The sequence below is a fragment of the Myotis brandtii genome, unplaced genomic scaffold (genome assembly GCF_000412655.1).
Source record: "Myotis brandtii unplaced genomic scaffold, ASM41265v1 scaffold504, whole genome shotgun sequence".
NCBI lineage: Eukaryota > Metazoa > Chordata > Mammalia > Chiroptera > Vespertilionidae > Myotis > Myotis brandtii.
In genome coordinates, this window is record NW_005369217.1 from 2934936 (window position 1) to 2940062 (window position 5127).

Genomic DNA, 5127 nt, shown 5'->3' on the forward strand with positions numbered 1-5127 from the left:
TTAATAAAAAAATATATATTTTTAAAAAATAATATAATGGTTTGAACATTTTATATACAGATTTTCTCAATAACTTATAGATCCTCCATCACCCCTCAAATGCAGGATATGTATATAAGGAATCCAGTAACCAGAAATAGAATAGCAATGCTAGAAGTATCTTATAGACTACAGTAGTGAATGAGAATATCAGCTCTGGGGTCAGACAGACTGGATTCAAGTTTCATTTCTTCCACTTTCTAGCTCTGTGACCTTCAGCAATTTATGTTCTCTCTGAAAAGTTTGTTTTCCATTTAAAATGAGACTAATATTTACTTTATAGAGTGTGACAAAGATTAAATGAGATTTATGCATAAAGCATTTGGCATAAGATTTAGTATATAATCACCCAAATATTAGCTGTTATTATCATAACTAGAGGCCCAGTGCATGAAATTCGTGCACTGGAGGGGGGGGGCGTGCCTCAGCCCAGTCTGCCCCCTCTCACAGTCCGGGAGCCCTCAGGAGATGTCCTACTGATGGCTTAGGCCCGCTCCCCGGGGGGAGCGGGCCTAAGCTGCAGTCTGGCCACCTTCTGCGGGAGGTGACCGGGCTAATCAGGGCAAGGCGCCACCCCCATCACCCCACTGCTGCTGCCACTGCCGGCCGCCGCAGCCGCCAAGGTGTTTTCATCAACATGGACTCCAGTCCCTTCACCATGAAAAAAAGACAACTTTCTTTAGGCATTTTCAAGATGTCTCTTCCATAGGATATGACATTTCTTTCTTTCTTTTTTTATCCTCACCTGAGGTATTTTTCCATTGATTTTTAGAGAGCATGCAAGAGAGAGGGAAAGACAGAAACATCAATGTAAGAGGGACACTTCGATTGTTGCCTCCTGCATGAGCCCTGACCTGGGCCCCAGCCAGGGAGGAGCCTGCAACCTAGGTACATGCCCTTGATCAGAATCAATCCCGGACGCTGCGGTCGGCAGGCCAAGGCTCTATCCCCCGAGCCAAACCGGCTAGGGCAGGATATGACATTTCTTAGCCCCTCTAGCAGCGGGCCTTCATTTTTTCCTCTAGGAGTGAGGTGAAAACCCTAGATCACCTTCTTGGATTCTTATTACCCAAGTTACCAAGAACACTGCAAGTGGCGTACAGGGAGCTTAGCCAATGAGCTGAGAGAAGAGGTGTTCCCTCTGCAGTTCATGCACAGAGACGGGATTGCTGGTGCGCCACGGCGGCTTGGGCAGGTCCCCCCTGTGTGTGTGTCCACTCCAGGTCTGCTCCAGCCGCGCCATGGCGGCTCGGACAGGCCCCCCTGTGTGTGTGTCCGCTCTTGGCCTGCGCCATTTGTGGCTTGCCTCACCGTGCACGCAGTCCCTTCCCACCCACCTGCACGCGCAGCCTCCTCCTGAGCAGTCGTGACTGTTACGGCGTCCCAGCTAATTTGCATATTACCTCTTTATATATATAGATATTAGCTAGCAATAGTAATAGTACTTCTGGCATTGCTAAGAACTTGGAAATAAGATTGGTTACTAAATCAGTGAAGTAATATGTATTTTCTATCATAGCAGAGTTATATGTAAAATTATCTTAAAAAACAAAATGGCTCCCAGACCAGAAGGGATTTACTATAGCTTGGTGGGAATATATAACTTATCTAAAGGAATACTATATTCATCATAAATTCCTTGGCCAAGGAATTACTTGAGAAGACTGAAGCAGAGAGTGTTAGTCAGAAGCATGTAAGTACTCTGGTCCCATTGAAAAGAGTGTTCTTATTGTGGAAAGGAATACACAAATCTGTTTTAATTTATGGCCATGAAACAATTCATTCTACTCTATTTGAGCAATGAGTTTTTTATTATTAAAATGTTTTAATTCAAGCATAGTCCTATAATTGAGCTTATAGGTTGAGATTCAGATATATTTAGAAATTAAAAACTGTCATTTTGAAGGAGATAATGAAGTGCAATGGAGAAGTTTGTGGGCTTTGAATCAGATGAATCTACCTTTGAGTCCTGACTCATTCATCTCACTCACCACCTATGTGACTTCTCACTTGCTTAACTTTTAAATGGGGATAATAGCCCTGACCGGTTTGGCTCAGTGGATAGAGCATCGGCCTGCGGACTAAAGGGTCCCAGGTTCGATTCTGGTCAAGGGCATGTGCCTTGGTTGCGGGCACATCCCTAGAAGCGGGTGTGCAGGAGGCAGCTGATTGATGTTTCTCTCTCATCAATGTTTCTAACTCTCTATCCCTCTCCCTGCCTGTAAAAAATCAATAAAATATATTTAAAAATAAATAAATAAATAAATGGGGATAATACCTGTCTCTTACAGGGTTTTTGTAAGATTAAAGGTGGCATTGAACATAATAAATAGTAGCTGGTGATGAAAATGATCATGGTAATGATTACATACTTGTGATATCATTAAATGAGAAAATGATGTACATAACTTTGAGACCATTGACTGATTTCATTCTTCACTGTATCAGTAACTGTGTATATGACTTTAGGCAAGTTACTTAATATCATTGGGATCTATTTTCCTCATAGATGAAATGAGGCATCGCTCTAGCTGATCTCTGAAAATCCTGTCAGCCTACTAAGTTTCTATAAGTCCTACTAGAAAATAAATAACTTGATTGCTTCCTGGTTAATTGTAAGCAAATTATTTCTATATTCAGTAGATATATATTGAGTGCTTTCAATGATAAAATATGCAAAGAAATGGATGCAAAAGACAACTTCAGGATATAGGGAGTTCTCTCATGGTATAAATTATTTTCAATTTTATAAAAAGAAATAGTGAGTATTCAGTATTTTCAAAACACTGCTGTGGACCTGAGTAGCCGAACTGAACTGCTGGAATAACCTGAACCATAGATGGAGCATTAGGACACTGGATAAGTTGGCTTTTGCTGTGGTTTCTAACTCTTGGGGACCACCAGATACTTTCCTTGCAGCATATGTATGTGAGCTCTCTGGCTTATTTGTGTCCTGACCCTGATTTTTTTTTTCTTTTTCTGTACATAGCCTTCCCTATTGCTCTTTTTAGAGTTAGTGCGTAGATGATTTCTCCTATTCTGCCCGTGGAAGAAGAGTATTTTAATGTAGTATTATTTCTCTGCTTGTTTGTTAATACACATTGCTAAAAGTTGCCTGTCTATTTTGCATATAAATGGCATATTAAAATCACTCTTTAAATTTAGACAAGCCAAGTTTTCATTTGAAATATTATATGTGAAAAGATTTCATTGGAAAGATAAATTTTAAAATAATATTTCAAACATGATTGTCAGTTTTCTTTGCAACTTGAAGTTTTCATCGACATTATTTTGCAATTCTAGTAAACGCTTGAAATGGTAGTTTACAATGCAAAGGAACACCTGTGCTGTATTCAGATTTGTGTTATCTTTTTTTAATGGAGTTATGTCAGTGTGACTGCCTTTCTATTGAAAAAATATTACTAAAGCCCTGGCTCGGTTGAACGTCATCCCATGCACGTAGAGGTCCCAGGTCAGGGCATATGCCTGGGATGCCTGCTCAATACCCAGTAGGGGGTAGGCAGGATGTGGCAAATCGATGTTCCTCTCCCTCTCCTTTCTTCCCTCTCTCTAAAAAAAATAAAAATCACTAAAAATATTACGAAACATAGTCTGAGAATGATGCTCTTAAAGGTTTTTCACATTCAATGAGGTAAATTCTTCCAGTTACCTCACGAAGTGTTTGATCTTTAGAACTCATATAATTCAGACAGCTTTAAAGAAGCTTCCCACAGAGTTACCCTTATTAGCCAAGTTAGTGAGATCATACCACCTGAGACCTTTGAAAAAAATAAGAATTTAAGAATACTATCTCTTTGGGATTTGCGTCAAGAGCTTCTCAAGTAATACATTTTTCAACTATATTTCTATTTCTTATATATTTTGTTTTCTAGCATGTCTCTGTGTGTATGTGTAACTTAAAAGATTCTGAAACCTTGCAAAGCACCACTATTTCCATTTTTTAATGTTTCTTAAAGATTTTGTTTGTTTTTTAAGTAAGTTTTTATTGAATTTTAGAAAGAGAGGAAGGAAGAGAGAAATAGAAACATCGATGAGAGAGAAATATCAACATCTAAAGGCTGCCTCCTGCATCCCACCCTCCACTCCTCCGGACAGGGATTGAGCCTGCAACCCAGGCATGTGCCCTGACTGGGAATCGAACCAGTGAACTCTTGGTGCATGGGTTGACACTCAACCACTGAGCCACACTGGCCGGCGTTTCTTAAAGTTTTGTTAGTAGTCCCAGGTAGTAATCTCTGGATACTCACATTTTGCTGTGTCAAAAGCATAAAGCAAATTTACAGTGAGCCATAATCTACATGGAAAACATCATGGAAAAAAAACTAGAAAAAAACAGAGTAGCTTGGGCCAGGCAGCTTTAGAAAACTGTGAATCTCTTGAAATTGTACACAGCATTTTAATATTGTACATTTTGTTTAGGAAAAGATCCCTTGTTTTCTTAGGATTTTTGAGGCCTGATCACAAAGATTAACACATTGTGTACCGCATAGAAATCTCTAAGACATATGCCAGGGACCGCACGTTTTTGGGCAAACTGCACGTTATTTAAATCATCATAATGCACTTTAGGTGTTGTTTTTCAATAATTATAACATTTTTATTTACAAAAACAATTAAACAATTAAAGTTCCTAGTACTTTTTTAACGTATGGTACTGCGTAAAACATTTTCCTCTATGAAGAGGGACCAAACAAAATTTACATAAGTATCTAGATTTGCTCCTTTTTCCATGGGCGTGAAAAACGAGAACAGTCGTGAGCGGTCCTTAACAGATGGCGCGCGAAACATGAGAAAACTCCTGAGTGGTACGAATGTGTTAAGAACCAGGGATCTAGAGGCAGAAAGGAATGTTTTTATGACTCTTTGGGATTTGGTTCAGATTATTCAGAGAAAGTGCAACTGTCATATCTAGGCAATAAATACTTTAACAAATTTTTTATTTTTTTTATTTTTTTTATTTTTTTAAAATATATTTTATTGATTTTTTACAGAGAGGAAGGGAGAGAGATAGAGAGTTAGAAACGTCGATGAGAGAGAAACATCGATCAGCTGCCTCCTGCACATCTC

General features: G+C 39.2%; 1 protein-coding gene across 2 annotated transcripts in view; it reads left to right on the top strand.

Moving 5' to 3' along the window:
* The window catches only part of CEP83 (centrosomal protein 83kDa), a 124079-nt gene that overhangs the window by 74182 nt on the left and 44770 nt on the right, over positions 1–5127 (top strand). The window lies entirely within an intron of this gene.